The 14,218-nt window shown below is 39.9% G+C and overlaps 1 non-coding gene across 1 annotated transcript; it reads right to left on the bottom strand.

Moving 5' to 3' along the window:
- Nucleotides 1-13,909: 13,909 nt before the first annotated feature.
- Nucleotides 13,910-13,991, bottom strand: trnas-gcu (transfer RNA serine (anticodon GCU)). Its single transcript has one exon. It is a non-coding gene; the product is annotated as a tRNA-Ser (tRNA).
- Nucleotides 13,992-14,218: the final 227 nt, after the last annotated feature.

Here is a 14,218-nt window from a genome sequence, read left to right as displayed (position 1 = left end):
ATCGGGGTGTTGAGCTGCATGCACGACACCGGACATGTTGCTTTAAATGTGATACGCTGCCATATGTTAAACATAATTGATTGATGAAATATGGAAATATGTTCAAACAGCATGATGCTGAACTATTAGTTTTTCTTTCGCACTTTAAAAGGGGGGACTATGTATAAAAAAGGCTGAAATTCATTGATTCACCCGATATGGATGTAAATACCATCAAGTAAAACAGTATACACTTCAACCTCATATCCACTGTTTTATTTCATATCCAATGTGATGGAGTGCAGAGCCAAAACAACAAAAATTCTGTTGCTGCACTGCACTGTATACGTTTAATTAACTGGGCCCTATTGAATAGTCCTGAATAAGTCAACAACACATCTGTAAATGGCAAGTTAATAGGTCGGTCTGATATGGGCCTCTGCCCCCGATTGTGTCAAATGTGACAGACCAATCAGATGCAGATTGATGGGAACATTAGGCTCTGGAAGGAAGTTATGCAAATGAGAGCCAAAATGGCCATGCAACAGTCTGAAACAGATTGGCTTTTCAAAAAATACCGCCAAAAAATTGTGGGAAACCTTGAAAAAGGTCTACAGCCTTTTATTGTATAATGAAGTCAAGAATCAACAATGGTGCACTGGTTGCATTGTCAGTGTTTACATGCCTGAGTTTTTATTTTCAGGACAGAGTTGATTGCCCTTTATGTTACACTCACCGGCCACTTTATTAGGTACACCTTGCTAGTACCGGGTTGGACCCACTTTTACCTTCAGAACTGCCTTAACTCTTCATGGCATAGATTCAACAAGGTGCTGGAAAAATTCCTCAGAGATTTTGGTCCATATTGACATGACAGCATCGCGCAGTTGCTGCAGATTTGTCGGCTGCACATCCATGATGCGAATCTCTCGTTCCACCACATCCCAAAGGTGCTCTATTGGATTGAGATCTGACAACTGTGGAGACCATTTGAGTACAGTGAACTCATTGTCATGTTCAAGAAACCAGTTTGAGATGATTTGAGCTTTGTGACATGGCACGTTATCCGGCTGGAAGTAGCCATTAGAAGATGGATACACTGTGGTCGTAAAGGGATGGACATGGTCAGCAACAATACTCAGGTAGGCTGTGGCGTTTTAACGATGCTCAATTGGTAGTAATGGGCCCAAAGTGTGCCAAGAAAATATTCCCCACACCATTACATCACCACTATCAGCCTGAACCTTTGATACAAGGCAGGATAGATCCATGCTTTCATGTTGTTTATGTCAAATTCTGACCCTACCATCTGAATGTTGCAGCAGAAATCGAGACTCATCAGACCAGGCAATATTTTTCCAATCTTCTATTGTCCAATTTTGTTGAGCCAATGCCAATTGTAGCCTCGATTTCCTGTTCTTAGCTGACAGGAGTGGCACCCGGTGTGGTCTCCTGCTGCTGTAGCCCATCTGCTTCAAGGTTCGACGTGTTGTGCGTTCAGAGATGCTCTTCTGCATTGGTTGTAACGAGTGGTTATTTGAGTTACTGTTGCCTTTGTATCAGCTTGAACCAATCTGGCCATTCTCCTCTGACCTCTGCCATCAACAAGGCATTTTCACCCGGAGAACTTCCACTCACTGGATATTTTCTCTTTTTCAGACCATTCTCTGTAACCCCTAGAGTTGGTTGTGCGTGAAAATCCCAGTAGATCAGCAGTTTCTGAAATACTCAAACCTGGCACCAACAACCATTCCGCGTTCAAAGTAACTTAAATCATCTTTCTTCCCCATTCTGATGCTCGGTTTGAACTTCAGCAGATCGTCTTGGCCATGTCTACATGCCTAAATGCATTGAGTTGCTGCCACGTGATTGGCTGATTAGATATTTGCGTTAACAAGCAGTTGAACAGGTGAACCTAATAAAGTGGCCGGTGAGTGTATACAACACGCCTTACATTGTTTGTGTACAATAAACTATTATGGGATTCACAGTGGGTAAGTAGATTGTTGTTAGCAGAAGAGGGAAAAGTTCAATCAAACCCCTAAAAAATAAAGAAATAAAATAAAATAATGCAGGCCACGCAGCTGATGAGGTGGAAAACTATGGCCTGTGTAAGTAATCCAGTGTTTTCTCAAGCATTTCAATGACTTCCATTTTTTATTATTCATTTATTTTATTTTTTTAACACACCTCTCCTTTTATGTCCTTTCCTGACCAAATGGCTTGAAGAAAAAAAAAAAAAAAAAAAAAAAAAAATATATATATATATATATATATATATATATATATATATATATATATATACATGAAAATGTTTTTAAAGTGTTGAGCCACCCACTGATCATATATGTGATAAATGGTGCTGGCTAAGTTTCCTCGGTTCTGTGACAGATGGCATACAGACATTATCTCTTCAAAGTCAAAAAATGCATTTTTGTCTTATTTTCCCCCCCTCTGCACTCCCCAGGGAGCACCTTCACTCTGGCCGCCGCCAAACCATTACTCAGATCAAACGGACCCCCGATTTTATCAGAGAGAGCCGGGCAACAAGGGTGCGAAATACTGCTCACAACAAGGGCATCCAGCTTTGATCTGGCAAATCTGCTGTTAGCTTCCAGGACTTGTGAAGTTAGGCCAGGGCTCATGCCAGACAGTTATGGGAGAGAATGGTATCCACGGTGACGGTCCTAGGAAAGGCCACCGTTTAACAGACCTGCCGTGCTGTCAGGCATCATGGCAACGTTCTGAGCTGCTGTGCAGCTAGCGTTCTTCCTAACAATGCAAATGATTTCTTCCAATAGTTGAAAATGCAATCTAATAATCTGAGATATCATTGCTCACTGGTCATAATTATCTTGGAAACGTGATTAATAAGTGCTAATTTTGTGTCAACCGAGCATAGGTGTGTGAGTTTTCTTAAAATCAATTTTGGATACATTTATCTCAATCCATGTCAAGAAACGTACTTGCTTGAGCAGCTGACCAGAGGTTTCCATACATTGAGGAGATATGAGTACTTGCCTGTATTGGTATACTTGTACAGATGCTTGCTGAAGGCTAAAACTATGAAGATTTCAATCTGATGTGATACCTGGCAAGGCCTATGATAACTAATTTAACTCGAATAACCTTCACGTCGGTGCAACAATTTTATGTAAACTACTTTTCCTGTTAGGAAACATATTCATTTACTTATTTCCTTAACATAATTTGTAATTTTTTTTGTTTTTACAAGTGGTAGGTGTTGGGATAAACTCTTTAGTCAGTTGAGAGCAATGTAAATTGCTAAATTATGATTTCAAATAAACACTAATACAAACTGAAATAAAAAAAAACTAGAATCTGTCATCTCTCCTGTACCCACCATGGGATGTGACATGTACTGTACATCTGACGTGCATGTGTGGGTGGATAGGAGGGGGGGGGGGGTTGTCCTTCAAATAACATTGCCAACTCCACCACATCTGTTCAATTTGAAAATCATCACTTCTCTGCAGCACCGAGAGTGAACATGAGAATAAATCATATGAACATGCATACGAAATGCAGTTTAACAGCAGAACTGATGAACACTCTGTGCAGGTGGAACAGCTGCTAAACCGGTCCTCCCTCAGCACTTTGTCATGCTCTCTTTTGTAACCTGGGAACCTCTGAAAACTGCAGCTTTTTCTGACTTTCAGGTTTTTCAAAGGGTATTCTGAAGTCTATAGAACCATACAGATTTGGACTTACAATACACATCCGAGTGACTCAAATGATTTTTACGGTAACCCATGTAACTGGAAGGGGGAGCCAAGGTTTAACATACTGGCAAGTGTAAACATGGACAAAACAGACAGACATGTCTACTACATGCTTTGTTACTGCCCTGAAATAATGTGCCTGCACTGTCTCAGTTACATGCTACATTACTGTGAAATAACACATCACGTGTGCAGTAACACATTTTAGGCAATACACCATTTACATGCACACAATTTCTTGCAGAATACATAGTGTGCAGAAAGCCCTCAGCTTTAAATAATGTTTATGATAATGGGTAATGACATTCAGCATTTTCCAGTTAGTAAGTGCTGTGTAGTATTACAGTTCTTGTAATCAAAAGTATTTTGTAGTCATATATCTTATGCAGTATGAGCAGGGAGAACATCCTCATTAATGGACCACACTGCCATGTGGTATGATGTAATCTACAAGCTGCATGGGTGACTAAAGCCGGCCTGTTCAATTTTGGTCCAGCAGGGGGCTCTCGACCTATGGCCACAGCACGGCTGGCACTGGTGACTCTGTGTCCATCTCTCATGTGCTGCATCTTCTCTCATGCTACTGAAAGCATTTACGAGCATTCTGAATGAGCTGCCTTTGACTTGCCTTCCATCCCCTCTCTCACTCCTATGATTCAGCTAATTAAATAATTTTACACCCCTGATATATTGGCTATATGACTCTTCTTTCTCCTATTATTTTCCCCACTATCTGTAACTCATATGTGTGTCATAGAACTAGAAGAAATGTGGAATATGAGTATAATAAAAACTAATATAGGTAACATAAACAAAAGATACCATTATTTTCAACTCATTTCTTTATTTATTTATTCCTTTATTCATTTATTTACTGGTAACGATAGGATCTTTAATGACAACTGAGTGAGTCAGGACTTGGACAAGTTTAAAGTCTTATTCAAAATATTCTGGTTTCACAAGAAAGGTTCATACTGCCTCATCAAAATCACTTTCAGCAGAGACTTCAGGTGCCTTCCCACTTCTTCCATTCAGGCACTGATCAAGCTCACCCAGCTACAATTGGGCTGCAGAAAGTCTAAGAGGCTAAGGCTGTTATTGGCCCAATTTAAAATTTAAACTATGTATTGTTTATAATGGCCCTAAAGGGAAAACTTTACATATGAGACAGGGACTGTATTCAAGCAGATTTTAGAGAGCATGAGATCTTGTCTGCGCTGGCGAGTTTTTCAGCTTAATTTGAAAGGCTCGAGAGAATTTGAAAAAATTGGGCTTAGAAATCTCCTTTGCTAAATCCATACACACTGTGACTGTGTTTTGGAAGTATATATATATATATATATATATATATATATATATATATATATATATATATATATATATATTTGATATTTGCTTTAGCCCAGCCAAACAAAATTCCCATTAGATTCTTAAGTGAAATAGTCACAGCATTCTGTCAGCTGCTGGGTTCCTGTGAGTTTGTATCAGCTATCGACATCTGAGGGGACAAGACAGGAATCAGAAACTGACAAGTTCATTACAAATGTGCCTCGCTAAAGGCAAACAGCACTGTTTACATTTCTTTTCTTCATTCCCTGTGTAAACTACTTGCACAAATCTAAAATTAAATCTGTGATTTGGTTCTCATGCATTGTGCTTGTATTGACATGTTAGCTTTAAATTGCTCCAAGCACAAAAAATAAAAATAAATAAATAAATAAATAAATAAATAAATAAATAAATAAATAAATAAATTGTATCAGAGGAATGTGAGCAAAAGTTTAAAAACATCAAATAAATTTGGAAAAAACTCCCACAGAACAAATCTATGCCTGGAATAGACATGCATAAATTATATATACCATGAGCTCTATCCTATAGATCCAGGGCCGGCCCTAGGATTTTGTTGGCCCTAAACAATTCTGTGGGATACGGGGAGGGGGGGGGAGGGGGCTGGGTTCTGCTGCTGGGGAGTGTGAGCTGTTGAGCGTGGGGGGAGGGGGGTGCTGTTGGAAGCTGTTGAGCGTGGGGGGAGGGGGGGGGGGGGCTGGGTTAAATCTTGGTGACATCCTTCTTACATCACATTGTTATGCAATGTCCTGTTGCCATTTAATTTAAAATTTATACCACTAATTCCACGATAGGGGATGAATAACGTAATTACAAAAATACCTTGTTTACCTTAGATATACATATACGTGTGGCCCCCCCTAGCGGTTGTGGCCCTAAACAACCGCATAGAGGGTTTATGCCACGGGCCGGCCCTGCATAGATCTAAATGCAGATGTTCCTATTGAAGTTGAACAGCCTTTGTGACTGAAGCTCCGGCCATCCGTGCCCCAATAATGAACCCTCTTTCAAAGTCACTTTGATTGTTTCCTCTTGCCATCTTGATCTAAAATTGAGGTGAACTGGGCCGGCTCAGCATTTTTATACATGCCACAGCAGTACACCTGTATGGAACCATCTGCATTTGTTACGTTTATCCACTTATTTTTGTTTATTGTAGATTGTATATTTATTTATATGTGCACTGTTGGGCTGGGATATATATATATATATATATATCCCAATTATTTAAAGCCTCAGATCCCAACCTTTGCCATTATTGCCCTGATTCCAGAGGGGAAATGTCATCTTGTGTAGCCTCACATGGTCCTTGCTTCACAGAATAATAGAGATTTCTCAGCTTGCACTAAGCTACCACTTCAATGCCTTCACATTTCCAAATGCTAATACATGGAAATTTCTCATGCCTTCTAATTAATTCCAAATCCCATTCCCAAGTCATAATTATACAGGCTATGACAGAAGACCTAGAAATCTTCTGTATCTTCCTGTGACTAGAACCCCCATCTGTGTTTCCACTCACTGTCATGCTTTAATTTGAATTGGTGGTGAACAAGACAATTGACATCTGCCCCCTGCTGTTCTTGCTGAGCCTTGCTGCTTAGAGCAGCATGGACAAAAAAATAAATAAAAAATAAATAAATAAAATAAATATATATGTATATATATGATTTTTCTCAGATTGTTTGATCATATTTTATATATTATTTTATTTTTACCATGTTTTCTCCCAAAATTTTATCTAATTATTCCACCTGCACCACATGTGATGAGCACAGCAGATGAAGCATAAGTATGAAGCATTTGGCAGTTTGCCAGTGACTAATTAGGCTTCACAGTATTACATTATTATTAAAGTTATTATTGATTTCTGAAAATGGACATCTTTCACTGATGACAACAGGCAGCCTGTAGGCACATTGCATGCTGTTGGGAGGGACTGAAGCAGTGCCAGCCTCAGGAAACCTGGCTAACTTAACTCCAACAATCTCCTGGCGGGATGAAGCCAATTGCTTCACTCCATTTTTGAATGACCGTCAACCAATGAAATTTCAAAGCCAGGATTTTAACATTTGATGTCTGGGCTAAAGGGCCAAATCAAATCAAATCAAAATGTATTTATATTAGCGGATTTCACAACAACAACAATTGTCACAATACGCTTAACAGACAGCCCCGGCCTGAACCCCCACATGAACAAGCCAAAGGCAACAGTGGCAAGGAAAAACTCCCTGTAACAGATAGGAAGGAACCAGACTCAAGGGGGGAAAGCATCCTCCTCTGGTCGGTTCAGATTGTAGCTTTGTCACCAACACAGTCAGACAGTCATTATACACAACCAATTCGTGGCAGCTAGGTGACAATCGTAAAGTGGCAGCTCAGATGATGGACGGAGCCGGGTGGCAATGGTGGTGAACGGCCCGTGCGATGGATGTGGGCGGGGTGGTGGCGGCGACGAAAGAGGTGCCGAGTCCTGAATATGCATTGTGTTTTTTTTCTAGATTTTACATTGCACAGCTATTATTTGGGATGCAACCCAAATCATCCAGTTTATATGAAAAAGTTAAATGCATTCCTTCAACAAGTTTTTACCAACATTGATGTTCTCCTTTATTTTAATTTATGTACTATATATATTTGCCGCTTCCAATATCTGGACCAGTGCTTCATTAAAAAAGGCATCCCTTGTCAATACTGAGATAGCAATCGATGTAAAAATCCCAGGACTTGAAATGACTTCTCCTCATGTCTGACCTATCAGATCAGGGATGCATGCAGTGCCAATTACTTTTCATTTAGATTTTACTTTAGTCTCTATTCCTTGTGCAAAACCGATGAAAAATAGAAAGCACAACTCACCCATTTACAACATTATCTAAAAGTAAATGTAAACATTCTCCTTTTTTGCTGAACCAATACTTTTAAACAAAGGTTTTCTAGCTTAAGTTGGCCAAATACTCCGTCAACATATTAAACACAGAAATGGGAACCTCACTCTTCCCAGCTGATTTCAAATGTTTTCCCTCCAATCTCATAATTAAATCAAATTTTATTCATATCATGCATTTTACACAGTATACATGACAGTAATTATGTCATCATTTGATCTACTGATTAAACAGATTTAAAGTATATACTAGTGGTGAAAATGTATTTTTGTCTTTTTGTTTTCCATTATAAATTACATCAATAGTTTCGCAGATGCTCTTATCCATAGCAATTTACAGTATTTGGAGAATGTCAGTGTAGGAACACGAAAATGCGATACCATTAAGAAGGCACACATTTTCAGTGTAACAAAAGACAGCACAACTCGACAACATCACATAGCTATACCTGTACAATAGAATTATTCAAAATGAAATCCAAAGAAAGATTCAAAAAAAGAAAAGATATCTACTAGGGATAGTGCCGAATACAAATACAACATTTGGATAATGCATTCTCCCGAATGTTTTCTCCTCCCAATATTATTTGGATTCGGATCTATTTTCCCATCTCTTGCGATTCGCTCAGAAGTCAGCACCAAGTTTCTCAATTAGAAACACAATGGCGGAAAGACAGCGAGCATAGGTATCCTTAAACACTAGATTGGCCAGAGCGAGGCCATCGCACCTTATATCCACCTCCTTCAATGACTTTCTTAAATATTTAGGCTTTAAATATCTCTGTTTTTTTAATTTGAAAAAATCAACTAAGTAAAGAATCACTGGCAGTCTCCGCCATTTTCTTCACAGAACTCCCTGGCAGACAATAGACAACACCAGGTGCTGTCTATTCCGGCATGCTAGCCAACAACTGAAAAGAATTATCTAATAAAGCACTATCAAAATTCATTTCGCACATACTGTCACACGAAAATTCACCACTGCAATTGTGATGAACTTGATGAAGCCATCAACATATTTTTGAGTTTTCTCTGAAATAGAGACTTTGAATAAACTGAATAGAATAGCTACACAACAACTGTGTGATACACTGTATTCTATACTATATACGTTATTCATACCAGATTTTTTGTGCGTGCGTTTCCGACAAACGAGCAAACCACCAAAGCTACGCGTTTTCTGTTGAACTGACAAGAGCAATGGGACCGAAGAAATTACCTTTTAAAAAATATTCCACTTTGTATTTATTTAACTACTTTTCCATTTTGTATTTTGTCATGCACATTTTAGGGCTTTTCTCAATGTTTCTGTAATTATATCTCTATACATTTTCCCTTAGTCTATATAAAATTCTTTTAAAAAAAAACACTAATTTACAAATACAATTTATTGGTTTCATAATATTTATGAAATTAGGTTGCTGTTGGTGCAGAAATCGATGATATAATGCTGAATACGTCTGACGCCGCTGACCATCAGTGTAGAGGTAATTGGCTACATAGCAAACAAACGTGACTTTTTCATTAAAGGAACAGGTTGTTGGCTAATGACACAGCACTGAAAAAATTAGACTTCAGTGTCCCTCAGGTAGGGGTGGTGGGATTCATGCAGTTCATACTCTGCAGTTCAGAGTAAGGATGAGTAAACTGTTGCCAATAATTGAAGCTTGCTTTGACTGTGTGTCAGGGCTCAGTTTGCAGGAGGAATTCAGGGCAATAAGAGGACCACGTCTACTGGTTAAATAAGCACATACCTGGATTATGTCACAAATCAGTCCAGGATTTTAAAGTGTGCTTCATTCCGCAGTAGGCGCCTGAGACTGGGGATCCCCCACGACGGTGAGAGAGAGCACATACCAACCGAGAGAGGCTGAAAAGTGACTGTGTGATTTCATTTATTTTGTTTTTGTTGTTCTAGTTTATTGTTTTTACCCAGATCCTGTGAGGCTGACGGTTGAAGGTTTTTTAGTTCATGTTCATGAGTGAACAAGTTCTCTCTCGCGAATCAAAATAAAATGCCAGAGTTGTCTGGAATTTCCGCATCTTCCTCTTCTGTCCCTACCAGGGCGGTCACGGCGTGTGATAGACTCATGGAGGTGCGTATGCGGTGTGTGCATAGGGATGCACATTATTATCCAACTGAAACTAGATAAAATTTTCAAATGGGGGACAAAACTATAGCATGGTGGCTGGGGTTACTGCCGACACCTCTCTTCTGCTAATTCTGGGACATGATTGGCTGGGGTTTCACGAAATGGCGAGACTTGACGGAATTGACGGAAGGGGCTCGTCAAGAGGGGTGTGTTCATTGTCCTTTTACCGCAGTGGGGGTGGGGGGGTGGGGGGGGGATTGGGGGGTGGTCACGGATGACGGCCATGTAAGGGAGGGGCCATCTGGTAGACAAACCCCTAGTCCTAGTTTGGCAGAAATTTCTGACACAGGTTTGGGGGGCGGGGCACCAATCACCGTCCCCCGCTCTCTGGCATGACTGACTTTGCCCTCGAAATGTCTAGGGATGAAACATTGAGTCAAGTCGCCAACCAGGTGATTAAAATTCATGGGAAGCTTCTCAACCAGCAGAGGGCAGTGACGTACCCCTATTTTTGTATTTTTAAAAATAAGTCCTATAGTGTGAGTTGGGACCCATATACAAACAAGGATAGCAGACAACTTTTAGTGCCAAAAAGCCATCGGAAAATGGTTTTTCAGGCGGCTCACAACAATCTGATGGCAGGTCATTTGGGGCAGGACATCACATAACCGTATAATGGCTCAAATTTATTGTTCAGAATGTCAAAAAGTAAATCCAGTGGCCATCCCAAATGCATCTGCGGCCATCCTTTGCATCTGCTTCCATTGGTCAAGGTCCCCTTCGAAAGAATGGTATGGACTTTGTCGGGCTATTAGAACGAAGTACCAGAGGCTATCGCTTTGTGTTAGTCCTAGTGGATTATGCAACATGATACCCAGAGGCAGTGCCCCTCCGCAATATACAGTGTGCACCATAATTCATTGGACAGTGATACATTTTTTTGTTATTTTGGTTCTGTACTCTAGCAGTTTGAGTTTGAGCTTCTGCTTGTTGCGGGGACTTTTTGCCTTCAGTCTCCTCTTCAGCATGTAAAATGCACGTTCAATTGGATTCAGATCCGGTGATTGACTCGGCCAGTCAAGGATTTTCCACTTTTTGGCTGTCAAAAACCCCTTCGTTGCAGTATGTTTCGGGTCATTGTCTTGTTGCATGATGAAGTGCCGTCCAATGAGTTTGGAGGCATTTGGTTTTATCTGAGAAGATTAAATATTTCTGTAGACTTCAGAATTCATTGTTCTACTTCTGTCTGCAGTCACGTCATCGATGAAGATAAGTGAGCCCGTTCCACTGGCAGCCATACAGGCCCAAGCCATAACACCCCCTCCACATGTTTGACGGATGAGGTGGTATGCTTTGGAGCATTTCCTTTTTTTCTCCACACTTTCCTCTTTCCATCACTCTGGTACATGTTAATCTTTGTCTCATCTGTCCACAAGACTTTGTTCCAGAACTCTTGGGGCTCTTTTAGGTGCTTTTTAACAAACTGTAATCTCGCCTTTCTGTTCTTCAGGCTTATCAGTGGTTTGCATCTTGTAGTGTACCCTCTTTTTGATCTGTTGGGCTATTGCCAGGCGGGTTTTCTTCACCATAGAGAATATTCTCTGGTCATCCACTACAGTGGTCTTCCTCGGTCTACCGGGTCTTTTGACATAATTTAGTTCACCAGCTGTTTTTTTCTTGTTAATGATGAACCAAACTGTTGACTTGGGCATGCCCAGGGTTTTTGTAACCTGAATCCTGATTGATTGATTTTAATTTCTGAGCCTTATGACGGCCAGCTTAATTTACATCTACACTGCTTCCTCATGTTGTCACACCTCAACAACAATCTCCAAAGGCAATTGCAAAGTCTAGAATCAAGACTAGACATCAACAGCTCTCTTCTGCATTCACTAACGACACAAATGAATACACCTGCCTAACGAAACATATCTATGAAGCCAATTCAACAAATACTTGTAGTACCTTAAAATGGGGGGACCATGTACAAAAGGTGCTGTCATTTCTAAACGGTTCATCTGATATGGATGAAAATACCCTCAAATTAAAGCTGACAGTCTGCACTTAAACCCCATTGTCATTGTATCCTTTCAAACTCGAAGTGCTGGAGTACAGAACCAAAATAACAAAAAATGTGTCACTGTCCAATGAATTATGGTGCTCACTGTATCAGCTAATATTATTGCATAGGTACTATTTCAATTTTTCTCCTGTGTGGGAATCCCAAAAGAGATTATCAAAGATCAAGGAACCTCACTTATGTCACGTACACTAAAGGAACTGTACAAATTGTTGGACGTCAGGTCTATTCGAACTAGGCCTACCACCCTCAAACTGACTGGCTGGTAGAGTGGTTCAATAAGACCCTGAAAACAATGATTTGTAATAGGGCTGGGCGATATAGCTGAAAAATGTATCACAATAAATTATTTCATTTCAGTCGATATCGATAATTATTGATAATTTTTAATGACGTATTTTTTATAAAGATCAGGAGAAGAAAGGTTGAATTTAACCACCTTACTTTGAATTTAACCACTTTATTTATCAAGACACACAGGTAATAATCTTCCTTTTAATGTTATTAAATAAAACGAGAGCCAGTTTAGTCTCAAAGTTGTCAAAGTCAGACTGGTTGGTCTATATTTAGCGTTAATGTGTACCCTACAATTTTAATTTAATTTAATTTAATGGTAAGGGGTGGTTTTATGATTTTAAACACTCCGTGCTATGATGGCATTATAAATAGATAAAGTGGGTGACTGATAAGTGTTTTTATATTTTTATGCATGGTAAGTTTCATTTACAGAATATAGAGTTTTTTCCCCAAAGATGGTATTTCTCGATATAATTGTGCCACCGTGTTAACACATTTCTACAGTTGCGGGTCAGGCACTCTTCACAGTAAGAAGAAATTTTAGGATAGCGCTTCCAATATTGCTTGTGTCGAAAGTGCTACGACGGAAACAGAGACAGATTTACCCACTAGCCACATCTGTCCAAAATGTAAACAAGTCAGGCAGTTTTCACGGTCGGGAAAAAATTTATGACAGCGTACTCCAAAGGGTGGAAGTGGCTAAGGTGATAAAATATGTTTGTTGTATTCCCGCTCTTGGTCAGGACGGTTTTCCTGCACAGTTTACACACAACGGTGTTATGATATGTTACTTATGATGTTGATCGCTGTTATGTTTGACGCATGTCAGGATTCACTGTTTAAAAACTGTGTTTTTATGCTGCTGTACCCTGCCTTGTCAAACTTTAATTAATTAAACTATGAAACTATATCGGTCAGACTTTAAAAAAATTTTTTTAAATCCCGCCATACTGGCGAGCTGACCTGTCCTTTTTTATCAATAATTTCCTCACTGTCTGCACTCAATTTCTCACTCCACGCTGTTTCTGTTGTGTCACATGTTGATGGTGCAACCGAACATACACCTGTTAAATGACTGGCTGTTTTCGTGTCACTCATAGCATGCTGCATTCTCAAGGGATGTGATAGGCTGTTTATGAGCCAGGGAGGGAACACGCTTGGGGTTTGTTCATGCAAACAAACTTTGGGTATTTGTTATGTGCTTTTCTGGTGGTTTGCATTTAATGCATTTAAGTGAAACTATCGAACAATTTTCTTATTGCTATTGATGAAGTGTCTATCGCAGTACATATCGCTTTTGTATTCAAACAAAGTAATCAATGACAATCACGCCCATTCTTGCTGAGAAAGGATTAGCAGTTTGACCTGCCACCCTGATCACTCAGCCACTGTATTCTATGCTGCGCCACCTGTTTGATAGATTGATCAGGGCAGCCTAAAATTCCGCAAACGCTTTGAGTTTGTGTTCAACACACTGAATCGACGAGGATGGGATTCGAACCCACGCGTGCACAGCACAATGGATTAGCAGTCCATCGCCTTAACCACTCGGCCACCTCATCTTACACAGGCCTCCCTGACAGATTTATTAGTATAACGTAACCAGCTGCTTTGTCTTTGAATTTGTGAAAGGTTGCATGTGCCTTTTGTACTTATTCAATAAACCTCTCACCAGCAGGCACTGGGCGTGTTTCAACCGCTTATTATTTTTAGCTCCTTGCTTCCTTTCTTTGCCTCCTTTCCTAGTGTGGAAGGCCAAAAGGGTTAAAAATGTGTGAAATTGACATGT

The sequence above is a fragment of the Anguilla rostrata genome, chromosome 10 (genome assembly GCF_018555375.3).
Source record: "Anguilla rostrata isolate EN2019 chromosome 10, ASM1855537v3, whole genome shotgun sequence".
NCBI classification, from domain to species: domain Eukaryota; kingdom Metazoa; phylum Chordata; class Actinopteri; order Anguilliformes; family Anguillidae; genus Anguilla; species Anguilla rostrata.
The sequence above is the reverse complement of the archived record's forward strand: the minus strand, read 5'-3'. Positions and strand labels throughout refer to the sequence as shown.